Source organism: Perognathus longimembris, chromosome 20, assembly GCF_023159225.1.
Source record: "Perognathus longimembris pacificus isolate PPM17 chromosome 20, ASM2315922v1, whole genome shotgun sequence".
Lineage (NCBI taxonomy): Eukaryota > Metazoa > Chordata > Mammalia > Rodentia > Heteromyidae > Perognathus > Perognathus longimembris.
The window spans coordinates 11,550,775-11,562,822 of record NC_063180.1 but is presented as its reverse complement, the minus strand read 5'-3'; the positions used below and the strand labels follow the sequence as shown (position 1 = coordinate 11,562,822).

Below are 12,048 nucleotides of genomic sequence, written 5' to 3'. Positions count from 1 at the left end.
ATTTTGAGTTGGTTGCTAACATACATGGCTTTATATACTAACTCTATCCATAATTAGCCACATGAGTTGATCAAATCACAAAAACTCTAGGTTTTTATTTCTTCATAATTAAATGTGGCTGCTTGACTCCATGCTAGCCCCATCCAAAGTTTTGCATTTTTAACATAGAATTGAGATACTAAACATAACACTGTTACTAGTTACACTAATTTACTGAGCACCTATTCATGTGACAGAAGCTACATATATATTATATAATTATATATAGTACATTATATATAATATAATTATATAATCATATACAATATATTATAATTATATACTACATTATAATTATATGGCATATATAATGATTATATGTCATATATAGCTATATAACATATAATTATAATATATGTGTATATATATGCACATATACATATATTTAAATTTAATTTTCTGATAAGCACAAATAAACACAATAGTCTCATTTTAAAAGAGGATTAGTAGAATTATGGAACAAATAACCCTTCCAAACTTCCAGAATAATCATCCCTAGAAGCCAGAGTTTTATTTTAGTAAGATAATATTTTATTTAAAACTATATTTCATGTGCTCATTTCTGCAGCACACATGAAAAAATTGGAATGATACAGAGAGGATTAGCATGGCTTCTGCATCCTCTGCAAATGAATGGCAAGGATGGCATGCAAATTTGTGAAGCATTCATATTCCAAAACAATTTCATATTATTTCTTGTTCATACAGCCAAGTTTTATAAAAGCTTTTATTGTTATATATTTACTTGTGAACATTTTGGTTCCTAATATTCAGATTAGAAAGGTAAAATTCATCATTACACATAAGTTTTTTGAACTTTAACTTAGACTGTATAATGAAACAAGGAAAACATCTTTATTGACAAAAACAGTGAATCTTATCTTGTTTTTTCCTTTAGCTCCTGTGTTTTGTGTATGGTTTTCACTAAGGCGATGCATTTTTATAATTCAAAAGTCAATGCTTATTAAAGAATATCTAATGAAAGAGACCCTTTCTTGTCTCTTTCACCCACTAAATTCTTCCAGCCAGAAATAACTAATTTATGGTTTTAAAAAAATCTTTCTGAAGTTTCCCATCAGCAGTCTTTTTATGCTTTTCCTCATTTATCCATTTCCCTTATATCTTTTTTCCCCCTCTATTTATTGTCAAAGTGATGTACAGAGAGGTTACAGTTTTATATGTTAGGCCTTGGGTACATTTCTTGTACTGTTTGTTACCTCCTCCCTCATTCCCCCCCCTCTCCCTTCCCCTCTTCCCCCATGAATTGTTCTGTTGGTTTATACCCAATGGTTTTGCAAGTATTGCTTTTGGAGTCATTTGTCTTTTTATCCTTTGTCTCGATTTTGATATTCCCTTTCACTTCACTAGATCTAATGCCAGTATATACAGTTTCCAATGTACTCAGATAAGATACAGTGATAGTGCAGGTACAACCACAGGAAGGGATACAAGAGGATCATCAACAATAGAAGCTACGGTTTCACATGGCATGTTGAAAGTAATTACAACAGTGAAGCCCATCTCCTATATCTTTGAAGCTCTTTGTTAAGCCAAGGTCTTTATTCAAGGCTTAGCAGCATTCTGTCTTTCCATCCAAAATATGATTTTGTGAGAACCCTGTTTTCCTTTTTTTTTTTTTTTTTTTTTTTTTTTGCTAATCCCTTCCCCCAGTCCCATACCACTGGCCTCCAGCTGCATTAGCAGAATGATGTCCACCTGGTCCTGATCCTCTTTCCAGCAGCTGAAGTATATCTCTGCCCCTAACCTTCTGTATATCAGCTTGCTTGCTTGGTAAACCACCACCCCTGTGTGGTTCTGACTTTTTATAAACCCTGCCCCACTGGAGGTAGCAGCTGCTCTTAGTTTTGATCCAAGACAGTACAGTCATGGGCCACCTAATAAAGGCTCCTTTGTCACCTTTGAGTGTGCTTCCAAGGATCTCTCGACTCCGAGGTTATTTCAATGTCAGTGTAAAAACTTTATTACAAAAGCAAATTTAGATTTTGACATTACTCCTAATTTGAACTTTTACTTCTTTAGCCTCTGCATCATTGACATTATTTTTCTTCTTCTTTTCCCCTCCCTCTTTTTTTCTTTACTGTTTTATTTTTTTCTTTTGCTTTTTGTCAGTTGTGGGGCTTGAACTCAGGGCCTGGGTCCTGTCCTTGAGTGTTTTCCGGATTTCTGGTGGTGAATTGGAGATAAGAGTCTTATGGACCTTCCTGCCTGGGCTGCCTTTGAATCGTGATCCTCAGATCTCAGCCTCCTGAGTAGCTAGGATTATAGGTGTTTCTACAGAGGATATGCACTGACACAGGTACATGTGTGTACACAGCCTCCAATGACAGATACTGTGAAGTCAAGGAGGTGGCTCTACCCAACCCCCACACTATGACAGATGTGAGTGCCCCCAAGTCTTAGGTCAGTGATTCAACAGTGTACCCCAGAAAGAATATGGTAGACACAGGGGTCCTTTTTGTGCAAAACCTAGCCACCCAGTTCTCAACCTGAAAAGTACCGCCTACTTTCCAAGCAATACTCCAAAACAATTATATTCACACACAAAAAAGTGACCTAATATATTCATGTTGTTAGTTCAGTGACTAAGTTAACATGTTGACTTTGGAACTAGAGTTATCTACAACTTCAAGTCATATTAATTCTTGAACATGATGTTGAATTAGCGAGTTAGCAAATTTATTGGGATTAAAGAGATAGTCTTAGGGGAAATTCATTAACCTCATGAAATATGATCTGAGTTGATAGTTTTTTACTTCTTATCTTAATACTACAGCAAGGTAACTCAGGGCAAGTTTTCTATTTCCATGCTCATGCTTAAAATCAGGGCCCTGTGCCTTTGAAGAAAACATTTTACTACTGAGATATCCAGGGAAACTTTGATAACCACTAACCAATCTATTACCCTTCTTTTTATCATGATTTTATCAGTTTGCTCAAGCAACACATTGGTTTTTGTTGTTTGTTTTTTTAAAAAAAAATCCTCAAATTTTCAATGACCAAAGTTAGAGATACTATTTAGAAAAAAAGAATGAGGAAACGGGTTTCTTTATTCAGTAATAAGATGCGCTGAAAGGAGCAAGAGAAGATTTTCTACAAAAGTGCAAAATAAATATCAAATAATTTTAAAAAGTAAGCAATCTCTTCAAATGGTTTTGTGCATATGTAGTATGAACACAAAGGCTTAATTAATATTTTGTCAGGGTAAATGACCTTCAAACATTTTATTAAAGCATTCCTATGAATCTGTATTCAAAACTTGAGTTTTATTACTCCTTTTAAAACTCCATTTTTCAATCTAGCAATAGAGAGCTTTTAAGGTCTAGGAAAACAAGGCAAAACAACATGAACTTTAAAATGTTGCAGATAAGACTGTCCTGAATGTTATCATATACAACTGTGCAAGTGGAAAAAAATAAGATTCACTGCTCATATAAAATTCATTTAAAAAATCATTTCTCTGCCCTAACATTCTGAAATGGTATTTGGTTACTTTCCCTGGGGTTAAACCAGATATAGCATTGTTAGCATATGTACTGGGAGAGGGAAAAAAGCTCTCCAATATTACATGCAGGAAACTGATGCTTACAATTTTTGTGGCAGATATACTGTGCTTTTTCTCTGTTGTAAAATGAAACAATCCAATTAAAATGGTTCTCTGATATGAAAGCATTGTTAAAAGGAAAAGAAACTATCTAAGAGCAGTCAGAAATGTAAAGACCAAGAAGAAAAAAGAAAAAATGGGGGAGGGAAGAGAGATACTGGTGAAAGAAATGTGTCAGAAACAAATATGAAAGCTATAAAGTAGACATATAGGTAGGAAAGGAGAAACATAGAGGTTAATTTTAACAGAAGCTTCATGAAAGAACCTATGACATTTGATAAAAGTCAGATGATGATACATGTTTATTTATTCTTTAGAATAAACAGATACCTCCTGAATACTTTAAGCTCAGTTGTGAAGCCAAGTATGCTGATAGTTGTTATATTAAGACAAAAAAATCCACACCTTTTTAAACTTATAGATTTATTGTTATAAATTTATTGTTATTGTTTGTAGTTATGTCAGTTGTTCAATACAAAGCTGGTCTTCACCTCCAGATTGTATGGAATCTTGTTGCTAAAATAAGTTTATAACTAATTGCCTCATGTGTACAGAGGTGCTGTGGTAGTATTTGTGGTAATTTTTTTTTGCCAGAGTTAGGGATAGAGGAAGGAGAAGAGAGAGAAATTCATGGGGGGGGGGGAATAGGATATATAAAATTGCACCATAAAATCAATCTATCTGTCTTAGTTTCCTTGATTAGTTTTCAGTGTTCTTAGTTCTCTCAAGATATTTTGCAATAGCTCAGTGATTAAATTCTAAAGATTGGCGGTCTGGATAATCACTAGGACTAGGTTAGCAACAATATGATTCCTCATTTTACAGAATGATGGTGTATTATACTGTCAACTTGGTTACACTGGAAATGCCATTTTTGGAGATCCTCTATCATTTACTGTAATTCCAGGGTTAGAGATTTCAATGTCAAGATGCCTGAGACTGGGAGATAAGGGAAGGAGTAAACATCATGTTCTGAATGGAGACCTTCTTTATTGCTGGTGAGAAACTGGCAGGGTGGTGTTAGTATGTATCAGTATCTGTCACCACCCTTCCATTCTCAACTTCCACTTCCTGACCATTGATCCACCACAGACTCAGCTGCAGAAGGGACTGCAAACTCACAGAGTTAATAGCCATGAAGCAACAAAGCCTTTCTTAGATATTAGTAAACCTCATGATCCCAAAAATGGTGATTTTCCTTCAAGATCTGACTTATACCGGGACTAGGCCTTATGGTTTTGCCTCCTTTCAACACCTGTCTTTTTATCTTCACTTCATGGTGCTTCCCACAATTGTATAATCTAACTGCTACAAAAAATTGCTAGTTTAGCAGGAGTTCCTGCTTCCCTGAATGAACTCTGGTGAATCACACAGGGCTGCCTTGCAATGCTTTGTGACACAACAGGAAAAAATGAGCAAAAATCAATATTTTTTTTCTTTTTAGTGCTGAATATTGAGGCTAGGATCTTGGCCATGCTATCCAGGCAGCAAGGCATATTTCAAGCTCTCAATACTTCTTTAAATACTGGAAGGTAATGGATAGGGTTTTGGATAGCACTCTAAATTTTTATCTATTTATTCATAATTTACAAACAGTACAAGAAATGTATCCAATGCCTAACGTATGAAACTGTAACCTCTCTGTACATCAGTTTGATAATAAAAATTTGAAAAAAAAATAAATAAAGAGAATATTATTTATTTTTCTAGTAGAAAAAAAAAAGCTTGCCCTTTTCATGCCTACTTTCTCCAAGATTCTGGGTGTTAAACACTAAGGGGAAATATATGGATAAATAGTTTGGTATACAGTTTTGAGTAGGACCTGAGATTCAGAAAATAATTGAGTTTCCATCATGCAGTTTGGCTGCTAATCTACATTTGCGGGAATGCAGGTTCATCTAACTAAAGGATTTTAATTTTGCTTCTGGAACATGAGCTTGAAAGTACAGTGAAAATACTAAAACAGGGCTGGGGAGATAGCCTAGTGGCAAGAGTGCCTGCCTCGGATACACGAGGCCCTAGGGCCTTCGATTCCCCAGCACCACATATACAGAAAAACGGCCAGAAGTGGCGCTGTGGCTCAAGTGGCAGAGTGCTAGCCTTGAGCGGGAAGAAGCCAGGGACAGTGCTCAGGCCCTGAGTCCAAGGCCCAGGACTGGCCAAAAAAAAACTAAAACAGTACAGAATATAGGAAATGCCCTATTTTAGAAAAAAAAATGAGTTAGCAAAAAAGAGTAAAAGCCATTGGTAATGGAAAAACAAAGTATCATAGAATTTTTTTATAATTCCCTTGCAAAATATTCTGAAATGAAAGCTTTTTTTCTCTTGGAAAACAGTAAAAAAAAATCACCATTTTTCACTCTTTTGGAACATAGACTTCTGTTATTAATGAGACACAGCAATCAAAGCCATTACTGAGTATTGTCTGGGAACGCTTCATTAGGAGAAAGATGCTGTTGAGCAGAACATTCACACTTCATCCCTACCAGTACTACAGTCGGCAAGCCTGAGACTACAGACAATATAATTAGCAACTAAAATTCAGATATAAGACAAGAATTAATCAAAAGAAATAAGAAAAAGGATCATGAGAAAGTAAGTGAATATATAGTGCGCTCACATCAGCCCACTGAAAATTCATTTCCCAGATTTTGACCCCAGGCATGGAACTCACCTTGGTGCTGGTTTTCTGATTGACAGGGAACTCACTGGCAGAGAGTATGTCATCAGCCCATCATGTGGTAGCACCTGGTAACTGGGCCTGTGATGTGCCAGGGGTTGGGCCTACATCTACAGTGTAATGTGTACCAGTTGGGCCTACATCTACAGTGTAATGTGTACCAATTAGGAATCTTGTTCTTCTGTTGAACTAACTTGTTTCAAGTGGCTTATGAGAGAATCACAGAGGTACATCAAGTGAAATGGACTTCCCCACCTGTGCAGATTTGATTTTTAAAGAAATTCATGACACATAGAAAGACATTTAGGGAGAGTCACAGCTAACACACACAACTTTTTGGAAGTGGGGCTTGAACTCAGGGCCTTATTTCGCTCACCATTGTCATATCCAATATTGGGATAGTTATTTTAGAGTTGGAGTTTCATGGGTCTTTCTGCTAGGATTGACCTTGGACCATGATCTTCTATATGTATCCCAGTCACGTGGGTAGCTAGAATTACATGACTAAACCACTGGTTACTGGCTGGATATCTTTGTTTTTCCAACAGAATCCGAATATGAAATGCTTAAAATGTCACACTTAGGACTTATATAGACATATCTTATTCTACTTCCAGAACTTCAGACACAAAATTTTGAATGTTATTACTTAAATGCTGTATGGTAAAGAGATTCATAAAAGCTTCATTTTCAGCGATACATCGTGATGTTCAATGGCACTGATATTCTTTCACTAAGTGATGACCCAGTCCCCTAAATCAGCTAGTTGAATCTGATTGATTACCTAATGAGCACATTTGAGGTAACACTCCCTGTGGCTTCTTATTTTAGTCAAAGTCGCAAAAATAATCTGTTTTGTGAAGATATGCAATCCATACAACTTGTTAAATAAATGAATAAAATGAACTGAAAACCCTATTTTTGTTCTTTTACATGCTTTTAATGATGACATTCAGTTGTCACTATATACTAATGAAGAACTTAATTTAAAAGCCATTGCCTGGAAAGAAACTGTAAATTTTTCAAAATGAGATTGTAAATGTCTTATATTCTTAATTTTCTTTCTCAAACATATGCGCACACACATATTCTGAGAATTTATTTATTCATGCATTGCTTTCTGTACATCTAACATACCTTATTATTATGAGCTTCTTAATAATATAAATTGAAAACTGATGAAAGGGTATTGTATCAATTTTTGGTGTGTGAGGGTAAAATCTTGTTCCAAATTTTGTCAAGAATTTTCACATTTTCCTCCTGAGTGACAACTGGTCATCTTAAGAAATAATATCAGAGTGAAGCTCTGGTGGCTCATGCCTGTAATCCGAGCTACTCGGGAGGCTGAGATCTGAGGATTGTAGGTCAAAGCCAGCCTGGGTTGGAAAGGCATGAGACTCTTATCACCAACTAATCACCAGAAAACTGGAAGTAGTGCCATGGCTCAAATGTTAGAGCATTAGCCTTGAGCGGAAGAGCTCAGGGACAGTGACCAGGCACAGAGTTCAAGCTCCATGGCTGAAAAAATAATAATATCAAAGAATTTTTGTAGAGAAACAAAGGTTTCTCATATCAGAAATGATTCCAACAAGTGACAAAATTATATATAAACATACACTTACATGGAGAGTAAAGGTAGACATTATTACATGAATTCTAGTTGTAGGTAAGGTTACTGAATATCTGATACTATGGAAACTATGACAGGTGATATTGAGCTGTATTTTTTTTTATTGAAGATCCTTAGGTGTTTATACACCTTGAATGAATACAGTTCCATTGTAGAAGTCTCAGAAGCAGGTGAAGCCTTACATTCTGATTTCTTACTTATCAATTCTAATTGGTTTGGAAATGCTAGTTACATGAAAATTTCAGGGTCAAAGATCTTCTTTATTTACTTGTGTGACAAGCTCACAATTCCTTAAGTATAGTGAACAAGAAAGTATTTTCTGCCTGACTTGTTTGCAGAGAAGGTAAGATAAATTCATAAATAAATCTATTAGTAAATCTGACTGAAAATGAATGGTCTACTTTACACATTAGGACTTAAAATGCAGCATTCCATGATGGGAAAATGTGTTTAATCTCTTTGATGTTATTTAATTTAATGTGTTGGCAACAGGTTCATTAATCATTTTATATTAATATTCAAGTGAGAGAGAAAAGCTGAGGCATGTTGTATTTCAAATGGTGATTGCATTTGGGTTAGGCATGATGGGGAGAATCAGAAGGGAAGATTAACTTTCTGATACATTTGTTTCTGCTTCATTATCCTGCAAGTCTTTTCTGAACCATAAGAAAACTTCACCAGACTGAAAGCAATCTTGTGTATTCAGTGCGAATAAAAACATCTTTTACTCAAAACTTTGTTTATTCAAAACATCTTCACATTTATGAATCACAACAAAGGGAAAATGATCATTAATTTTATCCTATATTTTTATCTTTCACACATATAAAAGCTACTTGTGCTCGGTCTTGAGCTGTTTTGTATTTTATATTTTCATCTTATAATTTGACCAACATATACCTTCTATTATCTATACTCTGGACAAACTTAAATATATGTAATATAGGTGTCTGCATCAGTACATGTGTACATGGAATGTGTATGAAAGACAATGTTGAATTTGCAATAATTCAATTGCTTATTGAATTATATATGTAGTTATTAATAGGCATTAAGATTATGAGACATTAATGTTCATGTGTGAAAACCTTTTAAAATTGAATGTTATTTAATTCTCATGATGATTCCTTGAAATAAATATTTTTATTTCTGTGTAATAGTCAACTTATCTTGAGTTTAGAAATGTTAAGTAGCTTGGCACAGTAGTAGAATTGAAGAACAAAATTTAAAATTTGTGCTCTTAGCCAAATACATAATAAGTAGCTTATTTCAGTAAATTTATTCCATAATATGAAAAATATGGGATGAAAAGCTAAGACTTTCTTGTTACCCTTTCTGGTTGTAAATGAAGAGTGAGGACTTATTTCATCCTCTCAAACTAAGTGGATTTATTAGTAGCTCAATTCTGATCATATTCACTCAGTGAGAGCTTTATTTCTTACTGGATAAAGGATTTTTTTAAAATCAGTTTCAACAATTCTGTAAGCTAGGAGAATTTTTTAAAATTAATTCTTGCTTTGACTTGACATACAGCCATCTTTCATTTTCATAAGAAATATTGTTTTGTTCTGTATTAATGAACAGATTCAAAAAAAAAGGCTCATTAAAAAGTCATTATTTCCTTTAAGATCTTTGTTTCCCTTTGACTTACATCAAAGTGAATTACTTTCCGAGGTCTTGGGGCTGCTTATTAAAATGAGATGTTGATTGGCTCATGGTTAGAAACCATGGTTGGACAGTAAGTCTTTGCCTCAGTCCAGATTCCAATTTCTATCACAGAAGAGATCACGTTTTGAATGATCTCACTCGATGTAATTAGAATGGTCAGAACTTCTTAATTACCCTTTCTGGAACCCTTTGTTCAAAAATCTTCATTCTAGCTTTCAGAAGATAATGCAGTTAAAACTGGATTTACTGGATTTTAAACATCTTCCTGAGTTTCTTTCCTTCAACAACACAAATAAGAGTTATGTTTTTAACTTTTTTAGCCCTCTGGTCAAAGATCTCTTTTTAAGTCTTTAACCCACTTGCTTTGGGCAGAAAGTATCATCCAATTATGTTACTACAAGTTTTCTTTTGCCTTTTCCTTTTAAGTTGGAATCTCCATAAATTTCTATGAAAAATTTCAGTAGCATTGTATTGCAGTTATAAGCTTTGGCATCTGTATTAATGTGATGTTTCACATGCTTTGAGGATATTTACTTATGGCTGTGCTTCTCATTCGGTATCAAGCTCCTGCTTGCTAGACACAAAATCATTATTATGGCTCAACCATGTTACAAAGGAAATAAACCTCTCCTAAAGGTTGTTCTTTGCTCTTCTAAAGGGTTCAAGAGCATAGAATGATGTTTCAAAGGCATCATAAGGAAAATGAGGTCATTGTGTCACCAGTAAAGGTCACTGGAATACAGCATCACAGCTACTATTTAGTTCCACAGGCTCACAAACTCAACCCTGAGTAGATCAGAGAGCAGAATCAAAATAACATTTTTCCAATGAGATGACACTTGGAAACAAGTACATCTAGGTATTAATTTATAGTAAGGCAGGTAAATGATGGAGGAATTTTACTCATATCTTGGTAATATTCTTTCTTTGTTTAAAGCCAATTTATGCTATAAAACTGCTTGGTCTCAAAACAGTTTGTCTATTATAATATGAATATATTTAAGATCCTAACAATAATATAGTCTGATACACTTATCTTAAAATAACTTTCTAGTAATCTTAAAAACAGCCAATTTTGTCTCATAAACAACTTTCTAGTACTCTTACAAAAAACTTTCTTATAATTCAACACTTTGAGCTGCTAGTTAGGACTCCTCACAAGGCACACTACAAAAGGCATTGGCAGAATTCCATGTTTTATTATTAATGAATCCAGTTTTATAATAAACTCTTGATTTCAAACTAGAGCTTATGATGTGTATACAATTAAATGCTGTTAGCCTGAGAAGCATTCCATTTAAACAGTTTTTGCCCAAAGAAGCATTATATGTTTTTCTTCTGTTTCTTCTATATTATATTGTCAAAGTGAAGTACAGAGAAGTTGCAGTTTTATATGTAAGGCAAGTACATTTTTTATCCAACTTAAGTAACTGGTCTCACATGTGAGGAAATTATTTGCTGTTTGCTTCAAGGAAAAGCTTATTTTCCTCACTCTTCCACATTTGCCTTCTCCTTAGCCTATGACAGGGGGATGGAAACAGTCAGTAACTACTGTCAAACTGTCAAATCTAAAAAGATAGGGATAATCCAAAGATACATACTTGGTGTGATTAGTGAAACAAGAATACATCTAACTTCTTGTGAGATCAAGTTTAAACAATACCAGGGTCTAGGGTAAATCTGCACAATGTGCTAAGTCAAAACCATGAGCTGGTACCTGGATCTGACAGGACACTTATGACACTTGATTTAGGACTTAGATAAGCTTTTAAATGGATAGACATGGAAAAGAGGTATTAAGTGACTCTTGAAGCAGCCAACAATGATTCTTATGATTGTGGACTTCACCACTTCGTAGCTGCATGATTCTAACTTCACCTCCTTTGAGAGGGTCTGTGTTGGGTATTCAGCTTGGCCTTAAGTGGGGAAGAGTGACTAGGGCTCCCTTAGAGATGATGCCCTTCCCCCATCCCTGAGGCAGTGTGGAAGGGAGCCCCTCCGACCTTCTGGCTTCAACCAGAAGAGAAGCAAAGCAACCCCCACCTCTCAGTTTGGCCACATGTGTAATGGTGGGGACCCCAGAAACCCGGTCCTTGGGGGGCTGTAGTCTCTGCCCATAGAGGAAGTTCTGTGACATCACCAGATGGACAGTCCATCAAGCCAATCGTTAAGATCCAGTAGCCCCTCTCTTGTGCTCGCCTTTGGGGGTATAAATTGTTGGCCCCTCCCTTTATTAAACCAGAACACCCCAGAGGCTTTCTCCTGGACACCCACACGCCGCTGTCTTCCTTCGGATGGGAAGGGAGCAGGGGTCCTGCGACCACACGCGAACTGAGGCTACCTGGGGTCTCCCCTCCCACGATTAATCCCTACTGGCCAGGGGACATGAGAGAGCGAGAGAGGACCACA

At 35.6% G+C, this 12,048-nt stretch overlaps 1 non-coding gene across 1 annotated transcript; it reads left to right on the top strand.

The window, feature by feature from the left end:
• The first annotated feature begins 591 nt into the window (after positions 1-591).
• LOC125339171 lies at positions 592-698 on the top strand. The gene has a single exon (XR_007208458.1). It is a non-coding gene; the product is annotated as a U6 spliceosomal RNA (small nuclear RNA).
• The last annotated feature ends 11,350 nt before the right edge of the window (positions 699-12,048 follow it).